We start from the raw sequence: 23,165 nt of genomic DNA, 5'->3' as shown, positions 1-23,165 counted from the left end.
ATGTGTGTGGATCCAGCTTGTCCACAAAGCCTGCCTCGCTCTGAAGCATCTGACTGTAAAGAATTTTCACCTACACCTGTAATTTGTGGGCCTGAAGAAAACTATCCATCCTTGCAAATGCCTTTTGCTGAGATGCCTCACACAGAGACTGTCTCTCCTCTTCCTTCCTCCACGGATCTGCTTATTCAGGACAGCCGTGATTCTTCCACCAGTCCCAAAAGCAAGCAACCCACTTCTGCAGAGAAGAGTGCCACAAAAAAGGAAAACAAGGTCCCAGTCAAGAAACAGAAGACCAGAACTCCAGAACTGTGTTCTCTTCCAACCAGCTGTGTGTACTCAATGATAGACTGCAGAGACAGAAATACTTCAGCCTCCAGCAGATGCAAGAACTTTCCAACATCCTGAACCTCAGCTACAAAGGTGAAGACCTGGTTCCAGAACCAGAGGATGAAATCTAGGAGGTGGCAGAAAAACAACTGGCCAAAGAATAGCAATGATGTGACTCGGAAGGCCTCAGCACCTACCTACCCCAGCCTCTACTCTTCCTACCACCAGGGATGCCTGGTGAACATGACTGGAAACCTTCCAATGTGGAGCAACCAAACCTAGAGCAATTCAACCTGGAGCAACCACACCCAGAACATCCAGTCCTGGAGCAACCACTCCTGGAACACTCAGACCTGGTGCACCCAGTCCTGGAACAATCAGGCCTGAAACAGTTCCTTCTACAACTGTGGAGAGGAATCTCTGCAGTCCTGCATTCAGTTCCAGCCAAATTCTCCTGACTTGGAGGTTGCCTTGGAAACTGCTGGGGAAAGCCATAATGTAGTACAGCAGACCAGTAGGTATTTTAGTACTCCACAAGCCATAGATTTATTCCTAAATTACTCCACAAACATGCAACCTTAAGATGTGTGAAGATGGGTGAAGTTGCTATTACTCAATTTCAGTCTGGGCACTGGCTGAATCCTTCCTCTCCCCTCCCCTCCCTCATAGGATTTTTGTTGTTTGGAAACCATGTGTTCTGGTTTCCATTATGGCTATCCAGTCAATTTGATGGAGGGTAGGGTATGCTTGGAGCCTACTCAGAGAGGTTTCTTCCTTTTTTCCTATTAGATCTTCCCGGAGAAAAGACATTTTAATAACCCTGGCTGCTAAGGACAACATGATAGAAGTTGTCTCTGGCTATAGATAAGTAGATCTAATACTAGTTTGGATATCTTTAGGATTTAGAATCTAACCTCAAGAATAAGAAACAAAAGTACAAATTGGTGTGATGAAGGTATATTCCTATTGTTTGGGATTGGGCTTTACTTATTTAAAAAAAAAAAAAAAAACTCTGTTGAGGCCAGGTGCGGTGGCTCATGCCTGTAATCCCAGCACTTTGGGAGGCCAAGTCAGGCAGATCACCTCAGGTTAGGAGTGCAATACCAGTCTCGCCAACATGATGAAACCCCATCTCTACTAAAATACAAAAATTAGCCTGGCGTGGTCTCAGGCGCCTGTAATCCCAGCTACTCGGGAGGCTGAGGCAGGAGAATCACTTGACCCCAGGAGGTGGAGGTCGCAGTGAGCCGAGATAGAGCCACAGCAATCCAGTCTGGGTGACAGAGCCAGACTCCGCCTCAAAAAAATAAATAAATAAAATGAAATAAAATAAAATAAAAACTCTATGGAGGTGCAGGGTGAAGGATTCAGGTGAAGAGTGAAGGGTTAAGCTGTAACATACTTCATTGATTTCCTCAGCCCTTTATGGCTCTGTTTTACTATACCCCCTATTTTGTTGGTTACGCTAATATTTGTGGAAAGAGGTCTTGCATTTGCTGCGTTATAATGACATCAGTACTACTTTGGCTGGTTTAAGTACAAATGAATAAAACAACCATTTTTCCTTTAAAAATATTTAAAAAGCAACACATGTAATATCAATGGGCTAAAGAAGAAAAATTGTATGATCATATTAATTGATAGAGAAATAACATTAAACAAAACTCAATAACCACTAATAATAAAAACTCTCTGAAAACTAGGAATACAGGGAAATCTGATACAGAGCATCTACATTATACGTACAGTTGACATGATATTTAATAATTAAAGACTGAATACTTTCCCATGAAATTGGGAACAAATCAAGAATGTTCACTCCCTGTTATCCCAGCACTTTGGGAGGCTGAGGCAGGCAGAGCACAAGGTCAGGAGTTCGAGACCAGCCTGACCAATATGGTGAAACCCCGTCTCTACTAAAAATACAAAAATTACCCAGGGGTGGTGGTGGGTGCCTGTAGTCTCAGCTACTCGGGAGGCTAAGGCAGGAGAATCCTTGAACCTGGGAGGCAGAGGTTGCAGTGAGCTGAGATCGCACCACTGCACCCCAGCCTGGGCAACAGAGAGAGACTCTGTCTCAAAAAAAAAACAATATATATATATATATTATATATTGTATATATAATATAATAAATATATATACAAATATAATAAATATATACATATAAAATAAAAAAGAATGCTTACTCTTATCACTCTTTTTGTTGTTTTTGAGACAGAGTCTTACTTTGTCACTCAGGCTGGAGTGCAGTGGTATGATCTCAGCTCCCTGCAACCTCCATTTCCCAGGTTCAAGCGATTCTCCTGCCTCAGCCTCCTGAGTAGCTAGGATTACAGGCACATACCACCACACCCAGCCAGTTTTTGTATTTTTAGTAGAGACGAGGTTTCACCATGTTGGCCAGGATGGTCTCGATCTCCTGACCTCGTGATCTGCCTGCCTTGGCCTCCCAAAGTGCTGGGATTACAGGCATCAGCCACCACACCTGGCCCTTATCACTCTTATTTCTAGCCATCACAATAAGGCAAAAGAGGAAACAAAGAAAACAGATTGTGAAGGAAGAAGTAAAACTGTCCCTATTTACATGTGAAATGATGATCTACGTAGGAAATATCAAGAGATATACAAAAAACGTATTAGAACTAATATGGAAACTCATCAAGGTCACAGGACCCAACATCAACACATAAAAATCATTCGCATTTTTATATAGTAATAATGACCATGTGGAAATCAAAATTTAAAACACAATATAATGTGCAATCACTCAAAGAAAATATTTAGTTATACATGCAAGAAAACATGTATAGTTCTGTAGGCTAAAAATTACCAATGCTAATGAAAGAAAACGATGAAGACCTGAATAAATAGAAAGGCATTTGTATTAGTCCATTATCGCATTGCTATAAAGAACTACCTGAGATTGGATAATTTATTTTAAAAAAGAGCTTTAATTGGCTCATGGTTCCACAGGCTGTACAGGAAGCATGGCTGAGGAGGCCTCAGGAAACTGACAATCATGGCTAAATGTGAAGAGGAAGGAGGCACAACTTACAAGGCCAGGGCAGGATGAAGAAAGGGTGAATGGGGAGGTGCTACACACTTTTAAACAACTAGATCTTGTGAAAACTCGCTCACTATCACAAGAACAGCAAGGGGGAAGTTTGCCCCCATGATCCAATCACCCCCTACCAGGCCCCTTCTCTAACATTAGGGATTATATTTGACATGAGATTTGGGTGGGGATATAAATCCAAACCATATCATTCTGCTCCTGGCCCCTCTCAAATCTCATGTACTTCTCACATTGTAAAATACAATAATCCCTTCTCAACAGTCTCCCAAGTCTTAACTCATTTCAAGATTAACTCAAAAGTCCATAGTGCAAAGTCTCATTTGAGACAAGGCAAATCCCTTTCACCTATGTGAAAGCCTGTAAAATCAAAAACAAGTTAGTTATTTCCAAGATACGATCAGGTACAGGCATTGGGTAAATACAATTATTCCAAAAGGGAGAAATCAGGCAAAACAAAGAGACTACAGGCCCCATGCAAGTCCATAACCCAGCAGGGCAGTCATTAAATCTTAAAACTCCAAAATAACCTCTTTTGACTCCATGTCTTAAATCCAGGCCACACTGATGCAAGGGGTGGGTTCCCAAGGCCCAGAGCACCTGTTCCCCTGTGGCTCGGCAGGGTACAGCTCCCTCAGCTGCTTTCATGGACTGGCATTGAGTGCCTGCAGCTTTTCAAAGTGCATAGTGCAAGCTGTCAGTGGATCTACCATTCTGGGGTCTAGAGGATGATGGCTGTCTTCTCACAGCTCCACTAGGCAGTGCCCCAGTGGAGACTCTGTGTGGAGGATCCACCCCACATTTCCCCTCCTCTCTGCCCTAGTAGAGGTTCTCCATGAGGTCTCTGCTCCTGCAGCAGACTTCCGAATGGACATCCAGGTGTTTCCATACATCCTCCAAAATCTAGATGGAGGCTCACAAGCCTCAACTAGTGCCCTGTGTGCACCTGCAGGCCTAACACCATGTTGAAGCTGTCAAGACTTACAGCTTGCACTCTGTGGAGCAGTGGCCTGAGACATGTCTGGGGCCCCTTTTAGCCACAACTGGAGTTGGAGTGACTAAGATGCAGGGAGCAGTGTCCCAAGGCTGAGCAGGGCAGCGGGCTCTGGGCCTGGCCATGAAACTATTCTTCCCTTCTAGGCCAGGCCTGTGATGGGAGGGGCTGCCACAATTGTCTCTGAAATGCCTTCAAGGCATTTTCCCCATTGTTTTGGCTATTAACATTCAGCTCCTCTTCATTTATGCAAATTTCTGCAGCTGGCTTGAATTCCTCCCAAGGAAATCAAAATTTTTTTCTACCACATGGTCAGGCTGCAAATTTTCTAAACTTTTATGTTCTGCTTCCCTTTCAAATATAAGTTCCAGTTTCAGATCATTTCTTTGCCCATGCATATGACCATATGGTGTTAGAAGCAGTCTGGCTACATCTTGAACATTTTGCTGCTTAGAAATTTCTTCCATCAGATACCCTAAATCATCACTCTCAAGTTCAAAGTTCCACAGATCCCTAGAGCAGGGGCACAATGTTTCCAGTCTCTTTGCTAAAGCATAGCAAAAATGACCTTTTCTCTAGTCCCCAGTAAGTTCCTCATCTCCATCTGAAACCTCCTGAGCCTGGACTTCATTGTCCATATCACTATCAGTATTTTGGTCACAACCATTCAACAAGTCTCTAGGAAGTTCCAAACTTTCCCTCACTTGCTGTCTTCTATTGAGATCTCCAAACTGTTCCAACCTCTGCCCATTGCCCAGTTCTAAAGTTGCTTACAGATTTTCAGGTATCTTTATAGCAATGCCCCACTCCTAGGTACCAATTTTCTGTATTAGTCCATTCTCTCATTGTTATAAAGAAATACCTGAGACTGGGTAATTTGCAAAGAAAGGAAGTGTAATTGGCTCATGGTTCTTCAGGCTGTACAGGAAGCATGGCTGGGGAGGCCTCAGGAAATTTACAATGATGGTGGAAGGCAAATAAAAAGGAAGCATGTTTTACATGGCCAGAGCAGGAGGAAAAGAGGGTGAAGTGGGAGATGTTACATACTTTTAAACAACCAGATCTCATGAGAACTCACTCACTATCATGAGAAAAGCAAGGGAGAAATCCACTTCTATGATCCAATCACCTCTCACCAGGCCCCTCCTCGAACACTGGGGATTACAATTCAACATGAGATTTGGGCGGGGACACAAATCCAAACCATATCAGCATTCTATGTCCATGGATTGGAAGACTAAATATTCTTAAGATGGCAATACTATTCAAATTGAGCTAGAAATTCAACACAATTCCTAACAGAACCCCAGCTAAGTTATTTGTAGAAATTGACAAGCTGATCCTAAAATTTATATGTAAATTCAAAGAGATCAAAATAGTCAAAACAATTTTTAAAAAGAAGAGCAATAATGGAATACTAGCACTCCTCAATGTCAAATTTTACTACACAGCTACTGCAATCAGTGCAGTGTGCTACCTGCATAAGGACGGACATATAAAATTTTTAGTTCTGAAATAAACCTTCATATTTACAGTCAATGATTTTCAACAAAAATGCCAAGACAGTTCAATGCGGAAAAAATAATCTTTAAAAAACAGTACTAGGATAATTGGATAAACACACATAAAAAATAAAGTTGAACCCCCTACTTCACACCATATATAACAATTAACTCAAAATTGGTCAAAGACCTAAATGTAAGAGCTGAAACTATAACACTCTTAGAATAAAATATTAGGAGTAAATCTTTGTAACCTTCTATGAAGCAATGATTTCTTAGATATGACACTATAGGTAAAAGAACAAAAGAAAAAATAGGCAAACTGGACATCATCAAAGTTAAAACCTTTGTGCTTCAAACGATGCTATCAAGAAAGTAGAAAGGCAACCCATAGAATGGAAAAATACATTTGTAAAACATACATCTAATAAAGGACTTAAATCTAAAATATATAAAGAAAATTTTAACATCAACAATAAAAAACAACATAATTAGGTAAAGGATCTATATAGACATTTCTCCAAAGAAGATATTTAAATGGCCAATAAACATATGAAAAGTTTCCCAACATTATTTTTTATTAGGGTATTATAAATTAAAACCACAGTGAGATACCACTTTACATCCACTAGAATAGTATCTTAGTCAATTTTGTGTTACTATAAAAGAATACCTGAGACTGGGTAATTTACAAAGAAAAGAGATTTATTTTGCTCACAGTTCTACAGGCTGAGAAGTTCAAGGGCACAGCCCTGGCTTCTTATGAGGGTTTTTTGCTGCATCACAACATGGCAAAGAGGGTCAAAGGGGAAGCAGGCACCTGTGAAGACAGGAAAATCCGAGGGACATCCTGGCTTTATAACAATCTACTCTCACAGTAACTAATCCATTCCTACAAGAACTAATCCAATCTTGTGAGAGTGAGAACTCACTGCTACGAGAATGTCACCAAGCCATCCATGAGGAATCAGTTTCAATTACCCAAATACCACTCACCAGGCCCCACCTCCCAACATCACTACACTGGGAATCAAATTTCAGCATGAGCTTTACTGGGGACAAACAAACCATAGCAGATGGGTAAAATTTTAAAATGACAAAAATAAATGTTAGCAAGAAAGTATACAATAGGAATGGAAAGAAAGTATATACAATAAGTCACATTCAGGATAAGGTCATCTGAAAAACATGTCCTTTGACTAATTCCACTGCATTCTTCAAATCTGTCAAAAGACTGATTTGATTTTAATGAAACATTTACTGGGCCCCTGTTATTTGCAAAGTCCCACCATAGACACCATGGAGGATAAGAAAAAATCTAGTTTCTATTTTCGAGGCAGAAGCAGTTGCAAAAGCTAAAATTAAACTCAAATTAAGGAAGAAATCATATATATGCTCCCCCAAAAAAGAAAATATTCTGAATGCTTAAACTCATGCATCTGTGTGCATACACGTACACCATAAACAAAGTTGACAAATGGGATGGAGGGTATATTTAAATTATCTATAACAAAGGATATATTTCAAGAATTATATAAATAATTCTTTTAAATCATAAAAAATCAATTCCTCAATTTAAAAAATGGCAAGGGACATGGAAAGGCAATTCAAATGAGTACAAACACCAGTAATCAGTACACATGGGAGAAACTCATTTATATTTTAAAAAATTTTTTTAAATTTAAATATTTAACCTATTAATTCAGCACCTAATAACATAAAAGAAGATTGTTAGAATTAACCACATGGAAATATAAATTAAGACAACTTTTTGTTATATAAATTAATACAACAGTTTGGCCATACACATTAAAACTTGGTAGGTTGCAGGCAAGGTGGCCAAATAGGAACAGCTCCGGTCTGCAGCTCCCAGTGAGATCAATGCAGAAGGTGAATGACTTCTGCATTTCCAACTAAGGTACCCAGCTCCTCTCATAGAGAATGGTTAGACAGTGGGTGCAGCCCATGGAGGGTGAGCTGAAGCAGGGTGGGGCATCACCTCACCTGAGAAGCACAAGGGATCGGTGAACTCCCTCCCTAGACAAGGGAAGCCTTGAAAGACTGTAGCTTGAGGAATGGTGCACTCCAGCCCAGATACTACACTTTTCCCATGGTCATCGCAACCAGCAGACCAGGAGATTCCCTCTGGTGCCTACGCTACCAGGGCCCTGGTTTTCAAGTACAAAACTGCGTGGCCATTTGGGCAGACATCGAGCTAGCTGCAGGAGTTTTTTTTCATACCCCAGTGGTGTCTGGAATGCCAGTGAGACAGAACCATTCACTCCCCTGGAAAGGCGGCTGAGGCCAGGAAGCCAAGTGGTCTAGCTCAGCGGATCCTAACCCCATGGAGCCCAGCAAGCTAAGATCCATTGGCTTGAAATTCTTGCTGCTAGCACAGCAGTCTGAAGTCAACCTGGGAGGCTCAAGCTTGGTGAGGGGAGGGACATCTGCCATTACCGAGGCTTGTGTAGGTGGTTTTCCCCTCACAGTGTAAACAAAGCCACGGAGAAATTCCAACAGGGCACAGCCCTCCACAGCTCAGAAAACCCTCTGAAGCCAGACTGCCTCTCTAGATTCCTCTTCTCTGGGCAGGGCATCTCTGAAAAATAAGGCAGCAGCCCCAGTCAGGGGCTTATAGATAAAACTCCCAACTCCCTAGGACAGAGCATCTGGGGAAAGGGGCAGCTGTGGGCGCAGCTTCAGCAGACTCAAACACTTCTGCATGCCAGCACTGAAGAGAGCAGCGAATCTCCCAGCACAGTGCTCCAGCTCTGCTAAGGGACAGACTGGCTCCTCAAGTGGATCCCTGACCTCTGTGCCTCCTGACTGGGAGGGGTTGACAGACACCACACACAGGAGAGCTCTGGCTGGTATCTGGCAGGTGCCCCTCTGGGGCGAAGCTTCCAGAAGAAGGAACAGGCAGCAATCTTTGCTGTTCTGCAGCCTCCACTGGTGATACCCAGGCAAACAGGGTCTGGAGTGGACCTCCAGCAAACTCCAGCAGACCTGCAGCAGAGGGGCCTGACTATTAGAAGGAAAACTAACAAACAGAAAGGAATAGCATCAACATCAACAAAAAGGGCATCCACACAGAAACCCCATCCAAAAGTCACCAACATCAAAGACCAAAAGTAGATAAATCCACGAAGATGGGGAGAAACCCATGCAAAAAGGCTGAAAATTCCAAAAATGCCTTTTCTCCTCCAAAGGATCACAACTCCTTGCCAGCAAGGAAACAAAACTGGATGGAGAATGAGTTTGATGAATTGACAGAAGTAGGCCTCAGAAGGTGGGTAACAACCCACCCTCAGAAGGTGGGTAACAACCCACCCTCAGAAGGTGGGTAACAAACTCTTCAAAGCTAAAGGAGCATGGTCTAATCCAAAGCAAGGAAGCTAAGATCCTTGAAAAAAAGTTAGATGAATTGCTAACTAGAATAACCAATTTAAAGAACATAAATAACCAGATGGACCTGAAAAACACAGCACGAGAACTTTGTGAAGCATACACAAGTATCAATAGCCAAATCGATAAAGCAGAAAAAAAGATATCAGAGATTGAAATCAGCTTAATGAAATAAAGTGTGAAGACAAGATTAGAGGAAAAAAATGAAAAGGCATGAACAAAGCCTCCAAGAAATATGGGACTATGTGAAAAGACCAAACCTATGTTTGATGGGTGTACATGAAAATGATGGGGAGAATGGAAACAAGTTGGAAAACACTCTGCAGGATATTATCCAGAAGAACTTCCCCATGCTAGCAAGACAGGCCAACATTCAAATTCAGGAAATACAGAGAGCACCACAATGATATTCATCGAGAGGGCAACCCTAAGACACATAATCATCAGATTCACCAAGGTTGAAATAAAGGAAAAAATGTTAAGGGCAGCCAGAGAGAAAGTTTGGTTACCCACAAAGGGAAGTTCATCAGACTAACAGCAGATCTCTCTGGAAAAACCCTACGAGCCAGAAGAGAGTGGGGGTTAATATTCAACATTCTTAAAGAAAAGAATTTTCAACCCAGAATTTCATATCCAGCCAAACTAAGCTTCATAAGTGAAGGAGAAATAAAACCCTTTATAGACAAGCAAATGCTGAGAGATTTTGTTACCACCAGGCCTGCCTTACAAGAACTCCTGAAGGTAGCACTAAACATGGAAAGGAAAAACCAGTACCCGCCACCACAAAAACATACCAAATTGAAAAGACCATCGACACTATGAAGAAACTGCATCAACTAATGGCCAAAATAACCAGCTAGCATCATAATGACAGGATCAACTTCACACATAACAATATTAACCTTAAATGTAAACAGGCTAAACACCCCAATTAAAAGACACAGACTGGCAAATTGGATAAAGAGACGAGACCCATCAATGTCCTGTATTCAGGAGACTCATCTCACTTGCAAAGACACATATAGGCTCAAAATAAAGAGATGGAGGAATATTTCCAGAGCAAATGGAAAGCAAAAAATAGCAGGGGTTGCAATCCTAGTCTTTGATAAAACAGACTTGAAACCAACAAAGATCAAAAGAGACAAAGAAGGGCATTATATTATGGTAAAGGGATCAATGCAACAAGAAGAGCTAACTATCTTAAATATATATGCACCCAATACAGGAGCACACAGATTCATACAGCAAGTTCTTGGAGACCTACAAAGAGACTTAGACTCCCACATAATGATAGTGGGAAACTTTAACACACCACTGTCAATATTAGACAGATCAACGAGACAGAAAAATTAACAAGGATATCCAGGACTTGAACTCAGCTCTGGACCAAGCAGAACTAATACACATTTACAGAACTCTCCACCCCCCAATCAACAGAATATGCATCCTTCACAGCCCCACATTGCACTTATTCTAAAATTGACCACATAATTGGAAATAAAGCACACCTTAGCAAATGAAAAAAACGGAAATCATAACAGTATCTCAGATCACAGTGCAATCAAATTAGAACTCAGGATTAAGAAACTCACTCAAAACCACACAACTACATAGAAACTAAACAACCTGCCCCTGAATGACTACAGGGGAAGTAACAAAGTTAAGGCAGATATAAATAACTTCTTTGAAACACATGAGAACAAAGACACAATGTACCAGAATCTCTGGGACACAATTAAAGCAGTATTTAGAGGAAAATTTATAGCACTAAGTGCCCACAAGAGAAAGCAAGAAAGATCTCAAATTGACACCCTAACATCACAATTAAAAGAACTAGAGAAGCAAGAGCAAACAAATTCGAAAGCTAGCAGAAGGCAAGAAATAACTAAAATCAGAGCAGAACTGAAGAAGATAGAGATATGAAAAATGCTTCAAAAAAAATCAGTGAATCCAGGAGCTGGATTTTTGAAAAGATCAACAAAATAGACCACTAGCCAGAATAATAAAGAAGAAAAGAGAGAAGAATCAAATAGATGCAATAAAAAATGATAAAAGGAATATGACTATTGATCCCACAGAAATACAAACTACCATCAGAGAATACCATAAACACATCTACGCAAATGAACTAGAAAATCTACAAGAAATGGATAAATTCCTGGGCACATACACACTCCCAAAACTAAACTAGGAAGAAGTCGAATCTCTGACTAGACCAATAACACCTTCTGAAATTGAGGCAGTAATTAATAGCCTACCAACCAAAAAAAGTCCAGGACCAGACAGATTCACAGCCAAATTCTACCAGAGGTACAAATAGGAGCTGGTACCATTCCTTCTGAAACTATTCCAAACAATAGAAGAAGGACTGCTCCCTAACTTATTTTTTGAGGCCAGCATTATCCTGATACAAAAACCTGGCAGAGACACACACACAAAAAAAGAAAATTTCAGGCCAAGATCCCTGATGAATATCGATGCGAAAATCCTCAATAGAATACTGGAAAAGCAAATCCAGCAACATATTAAAAAGCTTATCCACCATGATCAAGTTGGCTTCATCCCTGGGATGCAAGGCTGGTTCAACATATGCAAATCAATAAATGTAGTCCATCACATAAACAAACCAATGACAAATTCCATATGATTATCTCAATAGATGCAGAAAAGGCTTTTGATAAAATTCAACACAGCTTCATGCTAAAAACTCTCAATGAACTAGCTATTGATGGAATGCATCTCAAAATAATAAGAGCTATTTCTGAAAAAACCCACAGCCAATATACTGAATGGGCAAAACAAAAGGCATTCCCTTTGAAAACCGGCACAAGATAAGGATGCCTTCTCTCACTGCTCCTATTCAAAATCGTATTGGAAATTCTGTCCAGGGCAATCAGGCAAGAAAAAGAAATAAAGCGTATTCAAATAGGAAGATAGGAAATCAAATTGTCTCTGTTTGCAGATGATAGGATTGTATTTTTAGAAAACCTTGTCATCTCAGCCCAAAAACTGCTTAAGCTGATAAGCAACTTCAGCAAAGTCTCAGGATAGAAAATCAATGTGCAAAAATCACAAGCATTCCTACACACTAATTATAGACAGAGAGCAAAATCATGAGTGAACTCCAATTCACAATTGCTGCAAAGAGAATAAAATACCTAGGAATCCAACTTACAAGGGATGTGAAGGACCTCTTCAAGGAGAACTACAAACCACTGCTCAAGGAAATAAGAGGGGACACAAACAGGTGGAAAGACATTCCAGGCTCATGAATAGGAAGAGTTGTGAAAATGGCCATACTGTCCAAAGTAATTTATAGATTCAATGCTGTCCCCATCAAGCCACCACTGACTTTCTTCACAGAATTAGAATTACTACTTTAAATTTCATATGGACCAAAAAAGTGCCCACATAGCCAAGACAATCCTAAGCAAAAAGAACAAAGCTGGAGGCACCATGCTACCTGACTTCAAACTATACTACAAGCCTACAGTAACCAAAACAGCATGGTACTAGGACAAATACAGATATATAGACCAATGAAACAGAACAGAGGCTTTAGAAATAATGCCACACATCTAAAACCATCTGATCTTTGACAAACCTGACAAAAACAAGCAATGGGAAAGGGAAAGGGTTCTCTATTTAATAAATGGTATTGGGAAAACTGGCTAGCCATATACAGAAAACTGAAACTGGACCCCTTCCTTACACCTTATATAAAAATTAATTCAAGATGGATTAAAGATGTAAAAATAAGACCTAAAACCATAAAAACCCCAGAAAAAAGCCTAGGCAATACCATTCAGAACATAGGAATGGGCAAAGACTTCATGACTAAAACACAAAAAGCAATGGCAACAAAAGCCAAAACTGACAAATGAGATCTAATTGAACTAAAGAGCTTCTGCACAGCAAAAAAAAAAAAAAACTACCATCAGAGTGAACTGGCAACCTACAGAATGGAAGAAAATTTTTGCAATCTATCCATGTGACAAAGGGCTAATATCCAGAATCTACGAAGAACTTAAATTTACAAGAAAAAATCATACAACCTCATCAAAAAGTGGGCAAAGGATACGAACAGACACTTCTCAAAAGAAGACATTTGTGCAGCCAAGAAAAATATGAAAAAAAGCTCATCATCACTGGTCATTAGTGAAATGCAAATCAAAACCACAATGAGATACCATCTCAAACCAGTTAGAATGGCAATTATTAAAAAGTCAGGAAACAACAGATGCTAGAGGGGATGTGGAGAAATAGGAATGCTTTTACACTGTTGGTGGGAGTGTAAATTATTTCAACCATTGTGGAAGACAGTGTGGTGATTCCTCAAAGATCTAGAACCAGAAATACCATTTGACCCAGCAATCCCATTACTGGACATATACCCAAAGGATTATAAATCATTCTGCTATAAAGACATATGCACGTGTATATTTATTGCAGCACTATTCACAATAGCAAAGACTTGGAACCAACCCAAATGCCCATCAATGACAGACTGGATAAAGAAAATGTGGCACATATACACTATGGAATACTATGCAGCCATAAAAAGGATGAGTTCGTGTCCTTTGCAGGGACATGGATGAAGCTGGAAACCATCATTCTCAGCAAACTAACACAGGAACAGAAAAGCAAACACCACATGTTCTCACTTATAAGTGGGAGTTGAACAATAAGAACACGTGGACACAGGGAAGGGAATATCACACACTGGGGCCTGTCAGGAGGTGGGGGGCTAGGGGAGGGATAGCACTAGAAGAAATACCTAATGTAGATGACAGGTTGATGGGTGCAGCAAACCACCATGGTAAGTGCATACCTATGTAACAAACCTGCACCTTCTGCACGTATATCTTAGAACTTAAAGTATAATTTAAAAAAAGTCCATAGTAGTCCCATTCTACCCAGAGAAATCATTTTTCCAGCCAATCTGCCTAACAAAAAGTAATAAAAGAAATGCACGAGCCCCAAATTCTCCAGCTTGTCGGTGGCTTGCTTCATAATAATAATGATAATTTTATTTAGTATGTATCTTCCTGCTCCTATGCTGTCAGATGTCCCTTCTCTTCTTTGGTGGCTCAGTGCCACTAAATACATTTTGAACACTTATTTGTTTAGACCTGCTGAGGAATCACATTTTGTTTTGTTGAGCAGATCTTTCCCTGTGCTGCTTTGCCTGAGTTGAGAGCCAGCCAACAAATTTGAAGCCCCCTCACCATCTGTTCCAATTTTTATATTTGCATTGTTGGGCATCAATGAAAAGGTGAAAGTGCCACTGTGCCCCCAGGGACAGGGTAACGTGGAATCACCTGGATGCTGCCTGATCTTATGCCAGACAACAGAAAGCACTTAGGCCATGTAGTTTTCACCCCAAATAAGAGCTTCAATTCAGAAGCATTGAACATGTTAAGGGTTCTAACACTGTCTGTAGATAATAAAGTAGTATTAGAGATTGTTGGGGGTGGGGACTGACTGGATAACTTTGGGGATTCTAGGCCTTTGGGTCTGTTTCATGTATGCCTGGTGTCAGCTTCTGCTACCTTTCTTTTTGAGTCACTGATGCCCATCCACCTTCCCAATCTGCTGTCTCACTCTTTCAAAATTATCCTAACCACTAAACCACCATGGACAATTCTTTTTTTAACAAAGCATGTTTTTTATTGTGGTAAATTATACACAGCATAAAATTTATCATTTTGAATGTACAATTCAGTGACATTAAGTGCATTCACAATGTTGTGTAATCATCACCACTCTATTTCCAGAACTTTTTCATGATCTCAAACAGAAATTCTAATCATTAAGCAATAACTCTCCATCCACATTCCCCATCCTCTGATAAAATTTTTTCTACTTTTTGTCTCTATTAATTAACCTATTCTAGATATTTCATATAAGAGGACTCATACAATATTTTCATTTGTGTCTTGCTTACTGTTTTTTAAGGCTCATCCATGTTATAGCATGTATCAGAACTTCATTCATTCTTAAGGTTGAATAATATTCCATTATATGTATGTACCACATTTTGTTTATCTATTCGATTGTTGATGGATTCATGGGTTGTTTTCACCTTTTAGTGATTGTGAGTAATGCTGCCATGAACATTGATGTACATGTCCCATTCTTGAACAAATCCCAACCTAGCTTTAAGGTAGGTCAGTGACCTCATACAGTAGGATTGTGACTTAGTTTAGACATGTTATTGGGGTGAGTTCTGAGCAACTTAAAAGCGTGTGAGTAACAACTACCTTCTCTCCTGCAGTCCATACTAACCTTCTGCCTCAGTATCGGTTAAAACTAAAATAATTACCATATAATTCAGAAATTCCACTCATAGAAATAGACCCAAAAAAATGAGTGTACAAGACCATTAAAATACCTGTATCCGAATATTCATAGTAGCTTTATCCATAATAGGCAAAAACTGGAGCCAGCCCAAACGTCCATCAAAAGGAGACTATTCCAGGTCACTGGAATACAACTTGGCATACTGTAACATGGATGAATCTCACAGACATTATGTTGAGGAAAAGAAGCCAAACACAAAAGAGGACATACTGTATATAAAGTTTATACAAAGTTTATATACAAACATACTATACATAAACTTTTTTTTTCTTTTTATTATTATTATTATTATTATTATTATACTTTAGGCTCTGTGGTACATGTGAGCAACGTGCAGGTAAGTTACATATGTATACATGTGCCATGCTGGTGCACTGCACCCACCAACTCGTCATCTAGCATTAGGTATATCTCCCAATGCTATCCCTCACCCCTCCCCCCAACCCACAACAGTCCCCGAAGTGTGATGTTCCCCTTCCTGTGTCCATGTATTCTCATTGTTCAATTCCCACTTATGAGTGAGAATATGCGGAAGCATTCCCTTTGAAAACTGGCACAAGACAGGGATGCCCTCTCTCACCACTTCTATTCAACATAGTGTTGGAAGTTCTGGCCAGGGCAATTAGGCAAGAGAAGGAAATCAAGGGTATTCAATTAGGAAAAGAGGAAGTCAAATTGTCCCTGTTTGCAGACGACATGATAGTATATCTAGAAAACCCCATTGTCTCAGCCCCAAATCTCCTTAAGCTGATAAGCAACTTCAGCAGTCTCAGGATACAAAATCAATGTACAAAAATCACAAGCATTCTTATACATCAATAACAGACAAACAGAGAGCCAAATCATGAGTGAACTCCCATTCACAATTGCTTCAAAGAGAATAAAATACCTAGGAATCCAACTTACAAGGGATGTGAAGGACCTCTTCAAGGAGAACTACAAACCACTGCTCAAGGAAATAAAAGAGGATACAAACAAATGGAAGAACATTCCATGCTCATGGGTAGGAAGAATCAATATCATGAAAATGGCCATCCTTCCCAAGGTAATTTACAGATTCAATGCCATCCCCATCAAGTTACCAATGACTTTCTTCACAGAATTGGAAAAAACTACTTTAAAGTTCATATGGAACCAAAAAAGAGCCCGCATCGCCAAGTCAATCCTAAGCCAAAAGAACAAAGCTGGAGGCATCACGCTACCTGACTTCAAACTATACTACAAGGCTACAGTAACCAAAACAGCATGGTACTGGTACCAAAACAGAGATATAGATCAATGGAACAGAACAGAGCCATCAGAAATAATGCCACATATCTACAACTATCTGATCTTTGACAAACCTGAGAAAAACAAGAAATGGGGAAAGGATTCCCTATTTAATAAATGGTGCTGGGAAAACTGGCTAGCCATATGTAGAAAGCTGAAACTGGATCCCTTCCTTACACCTTATACAAAAATCAATTCAAGATGGATTAAAGACTTAAATGTTAGACCTAAAACCATAAAAACCCTAGAAGAAAACCTAGGCATTACCATTCAGGACATAGGCATGGGCAAGGACTTCATGTCTAAAACACCAAAAGCAATGGCAACAAAAGCCAAAATTGACAAATGGGATCTAATTAAACTAAAGAGCTTCTGCACAGCAAAAGAAACTACCATCAGAGTGAACAGGCAACCTACAGAATGGGAGAAAATTTTCGCAACCTACTCATCTGACAAAGGGCTAATATCCAGAATCTACAATGAACTCCATCAAATTTACAAGAAAAAAACAAACAACCCCATCAAAAAGTGGGCGAAGGACATGAACAGACACTTCTCCAAAGAAGACATTTATGCAGCCAAAAAACACATGAAAAAATGCTCACCATCACTGGCCATCAGAGAAATGCAAATCAAAACCACAATGAGATACCATCTCACACCAGTTAGAATGGCAATCATTAAAAAGTCAGGAAACAACAGGTGCTGGAGAGGATGTGGAGAAATAGGAACACTTTTACACTGTTGGTGGGACTGTAAACTAGTTCAACCCTTGTGGAAGTCAGTGTGGCGATTCCTCAGGGATCTAGAGCTAGAAATTCCATTTGACCCAGCCATCCCATTACTGGGTATATACCCAAAGGACTATAAATCATGCTGCTATAAAGACACATGCACACGTATGTTTATTGCAGCATTATTCACAATAGCAAAGACTTGGAACCAACCCAAATGTCCAACAATGATAGACTGGATTAAGAAAATGTGGCACATATACACCATGGAATACTATGCAGCCATAAAAAATGATGAGTTCATGTCCTTTGTAGGGACATGGATGAAATTGGAAATCATCATTCTCAGTAAACTACCGCAAGAACAAAAAACCAAACATAAACTTTATATAACCTCTTTATAGTTTAACATATTGTATATAAACATTATATAAACTTAATATAAAGTTTATATACAAATTTACTGTATATAAACTTTTAAGTTTATATACAAACACTGTATATAAACTTTTAATATAAAGTTTATATACAAACTTACTGTATATAAACTTTATATAACCTTTATATGAAGTTCAAAAAAGGCAAAACAAATCTGTGATGACAGAGGTCATCAATCACTACCTCTTGGGGGAAGGCATTGATGGGAGAGTCATGGAGAAGTTCAGCAGTTTTTTACAAAACTAAACATATTCTTACCATATAATTCAGGAATCGTACTTCTTAGTATTTATCCAAATGAGTAAAAACTTATGTCCGTGCAAAAAAGGGTACGCAGATGTTTATAGCAGCTTTATTCATAACTGCCAAAACTTAGAAGCAACCAAGATATCCCTTCAATAGGTAAATGAATAAATAAACTGTAGTACAACCACATAATAGAGTATCATTCAGAGGCAAAATGAAATGAGCTATCAAGCAATGAAAAGACATGGAGGGACCTTAAATGCATATTACTAAGTGAAAGAAACCAACCAAAAATGGTCACGTACTATACAATTCCAACTGTATGATATTCTAGAAAAAACAAAACTACAGAAACAGTAAAAAGATCAGTGGGTGTCAGGGGTTAGGGAGAGGGAAGGATGAATAGGTGAAGTACAAATGATTTTAGGGCAGTGAAAATACTCTGTGTAATTCTATGATGGTGGATACATGTTATACATTTTTCAAAGCCCACAGAATGCACAACACCAAGAGTGAACCCTAATGTAAACTATGGACTTTTAGTGATAATGAGATGCCAAGGTAGTTTCATCAGTTGTAACAGATAAACCACTCTATTGTGAGATGTTGATAAAGTAGGAGGTTATGCATGTGTGGGGGCAAAGTATATAGAAACTCTATATTTTCACTCAATTTTGCTGTGAACATAAAATTGCTGTACAAATAAAGTACATTAAAAAATAATGTTCAAAGAACTAAAGGAAACCTTTCTTAAAGAAAAAAAGGAAGGAGTAAAAATGAAGGAGTAAGAACACCTATATATTCTATCCTCTATAAATGCAATAAGAAAACTGGTTTTAAAATTGTCAGAATCAACTCTTTTGGACATAGACATTAACTAAAGTCTTACAGCAGTCTGGGGACCATTCATTTTAAAAAAAAAAAAAAAATGGCTGAATCTTACTAGAACAGCAAGCCACAAGTCTTACAGCATTTTTATCTTTAGTGTTCCCACCTCCTCTTTCCCAGTTCCATGGTACTTTTGAAAACCAACAGCCCACTATCATGATGAAAATTAGCAATGTGGTAACAACTACACAGGGCAAAACAGGGTTGAGATGCTTCAAAGCCTCGTTCAGAGATAATTTGCTATTATATGACCTCTTTGGTTGTTCCTTTGAAGACCTGACTGAGTACAAAAAGACCTTTCCCGGGGGTTTATCAGAAACAGAGGCAACTGTTTTACCAGTACACTATCTGAGGTGTGGATAAGAGTTGGTGCAAACACTAAACTAACCAAAAAGTTTAAAAAAAAAAAAATGAAAAATGGGACACTCATAGGGGCTTTGATAATCTCCTACATATTCCTGGAAATGTAGAGGGCCATTCACATGTTTAGGGTTGTATCCATGGTCAGGGCTGAGCACATGCTCGTAAAAGACTTGAGAAGGCCCTAAGCTCTCACCTCCGGCTGTCATTAAGGTGCTGCACAAGCAGGAAGTAAAGGTTAAAATGAAGTTGTAAACTGCCTGGCTGAGGGTTGAAATCGTGTTTCAACATGTACACAGAGCCCTTCAGTGAAGACTGTTAGGCTTATTGGTTCTAGGCATTTCAGTTAATATTTGTCAAATTTTTAGCTGACCACTAAGATAAGAAAGCAGAGGCTTCAATGGCTACACATGCAAAAAAAAAAAAAAGACTTTGCAGAATTAGTAGTGAAAATTTATGAAATAAACAAATAGAGACAAGAACAAACCCCGGGGAGGAGGAATACCTCATTCCAGCGTACTATCTATCTATATGTTTATCTACATTTTAAAAGAAAAACAAAGAAATTAAAAGGATTAAAACCACACAAAATATGTTCTCTGAAAACAATGGAATAAAATTAGAAATCAATAAAAATCAAATTTTGAAAACGTATACAAATATGTGTTAGTTAAACAGTACATTCCTTAACAACAGGAGATCAAAGAAGAAATCACAAGAAAAATTAGAAAATAATTTGAGATGAGTGAAAACAAAAACCTAACTTGGAAAAATGTATGGGAAGCAGCTAAAGCACTGCTTAGAGGGAAGTTTATCGCTGTAAATGCCTATATTAAAAAGAAGAATGATCTTAAATTAATAACCTAGTGTTCCACCTTAAGAAACTAGAAAAAAAGAAAAATAAACACAAGGCAAGCAGAAAGAATGAAAGAGTAATTATTAAAGCAGAAATAAATTAAAAAGAGACTCAACGAACAATAAAGAAAATCAACAAAACCAAAGTTGGATCTTTGAAGAGATCAACAAAATTGACAAAGCTTTAGCTAACCTGACCAAGAATCAAAGGGAAAATTCAGATGACTAAAATCAGCACTGAAAGGGAATATGTTAATCTGAAGCTTACAGAAATAAAAAGGATTATAAGAGGATACAATGAAAATTTGTATGCCAACAAATTAGATAACCTAGATGAAGTGGACAAATTCCTAGAAAAATACATATTACTGAAAGTGACTCAAAAAGAAATAGAAATTTGAATAGACTTATAAGAAGTAAAGAGATTGGATTTGTCTTCAGAAAGCTGCTGACAAAGAAAAGCCCAGAACCAGAAGGTTTACTGGTGAATTGTACCAAACATTTAAACAATTGAAACCAATTGTTCACAAACCCTTCCAAAAAATTGAAGAAGATACGTTCTCCAACTCAAACAAATGGTAGTCTGACTTTTAGTTTTCTGAGGAATCTTCATACTGTTTTCCACAGTGGTTGTACTAGTTTACATTCCCACCAGCAGCGTAAAAGTAGTCCCTTCTCACATCCATGCCAACATCTATTATTTATTTAACTTTTAATTATGGCCATTCTTGCAGGAGTAGGATGGTATTGCATTGTGATTTTAATTTGCATTTCCCTGATAGTGATGTTGAACATTTTTTATATGTTTTTATATGTTTGTTGGCCATTTGTATATCTTCTTTTGAGAACTGTCTATTCATATCCTTCGCCCACTTTTTGATGGGATTATTTGTTTCTTTTTCGCTGATTTGTTTGAGTTCCTTGTAGATTGTGGATATTACTCCTTTGTCGGATGCATAGTTTGTGAAGATTTTCTCCTACTTGGTGGGTTGTGTGTATACTCTGCTGACTATTTCTTTTGCTGAGCAGAAGATTTTTAGTTTAATTAAATGCCATCAATTTATCTCTGTTTTTGTTGCATTTGCTTTTGGGTTCTTGGTCATGAAGCCTTTGCCTAAGTCAATGTCTAAAAGAGTTTTTCCGATGTTATCTTCTAGTATTTTGATGATTTCAAGTGTTAGATTTAAGTCTTTGATCCATCTTGAGTTTATTTTTGTATAAGGTAAAAGATGAGGATCCACTTTCATTCTTCTACCTATGGCTTGCCAATTATCCCAACACCATTTGTTGAATAGTGTGTCATTTCCCCACTTTATGTTTTTGTGTGCTTTGTCAAAGATCACTTGACTATAAGTATTTGGCTTTACTTCTGCGTTCTCTATTCTATTCCATTGGTCTATGTACCCATTTTTATACAAGTACCATGCTGTTTTGGTAACTATAGCCTTGTGATATAGTTTGAAATCAGGTAATGTTATGCCTCCAGATTTGTTCTTTTTGCTTAATCTTGATTTGTCTATGTGGGCTCTTTTTAAAATCCGTATGAATTTTAGGATTGTTTCTTGTAGTTCTGTGAAGAACGATGATGGTATTTTGTTGAGAATTGCATCGAATATATAGACTGCAGCTGGGCACAGTGGCTCATGCCTGTAATCCCAGAGGCCGAGACAGGCAGATGACTTGAGGTCAGAAGTTCGAAACCAGCCTGGCCAACATGACGAAACCTCGTCTCTGCTAAAAATACAAAAATTAGCCAGACATGGTGGCACACTCTTGTAATCCCAGCAACTCAGGAGGCTGAGGCAGGAGAATTGCTTGAACTCAAGAGGCAGACATTGCAGTGAGCCGAGATTGCGCCACTGCATTCCAGCTTCAGTGACAGAATGAGACTGCATCTCAAAAAAAAAAAAAAGAAAAGAAAAGAAAAGAAAGAAAAAGCATATGTAGGTTGCTTTTGGCAGTGACATACTTGTTGTACTTTCTAACTTGTCCTAGACATCCTCTTTTCTTAAGCAACCAGTTATTTTACTTTAGGACAAGAATTTCCCATACAAGATTCTTTGTAACATTTCTTACCATAAATACCTCTTCACCTTTATCATCTTTAAATTAGATGAGCTGCTTTTATTCTGTTAGGAAGTTATGGTTTGTATTACATGTTGTTGTGTGAGTCCTGAGAAGAGGGAGCAGATAAGGAGGTTATCTACATGATGTAGAAGTTATCCCCCATCAAGGGATTGCTCGGTTAGATTTCTTGTTTGTTTGAATAAGTGTGGGCTATATTTAAAACCCCTGAGGTAAGAATATTTAGGTTGAAGTTATTGGTTATAGATCTAGGTAGCTTTCCTGGGAGAAATAGGGCTATTAGAGGGAAAGAGGAATTTAGAGTTTGGGTAAATATAAAGCAGACACCCATCTTAGAAAGTATATTCTTGTCCCAAAGGGGGGTGGGGTATTTAGATATTACCAGAAACTCTTGGGAGAATGGTAATTTATCCTTTAAGTAGAATAAAGTGGTGTGAATTTTTCTACTGAAGGAATGGGTGCCACTTGGCCCCATTACCTGACAGGATTTGGAGGAGAGTTGCTTAGAGAAGATTACTAGAGAGTAGGCAGTTCTTGAACTTAAAAAAGAAATTTATTTTACTTGCCGCCTCCAGAGTTGGCCTTGGCTTTGTCTTGTTGATGATGACTCTGATTTGGAAGCCAG

At 38.9% G+C, this 23,165-nt stretch overlaps 1 pseudogene; it reads left to right on the top strand.

The window, feature by feature from the left end:
- On the top strand, positions 1 to 918 carry LOC129024304 (homeobox protein NANOG-like; annotated as a pseudogene).
- Positions 919 to 23,165: the final 22,247 nt, after the last annotated feature.

The sequence above is a fragment of the Pongo pygmaeus genome, chromosome X (assembly GCF_028885625.2).
Source record: "Pongo pygmaeus isolate AG05252 chromosome X, NHGRI_mPonPyg2-v2.0_pri, whole genome shotgun sequence".
In the NCBI taxonomy this organism is placed as follows: domain Eukaryota; kingdom Metazoa; phylum Chordata; class Mammalia; order Primates; family Hominidae; genus Pongo; species Pongo pygmaeus.
This window is presented reverse-complemented; position numbering and strand designations above follow the sequence as displayed.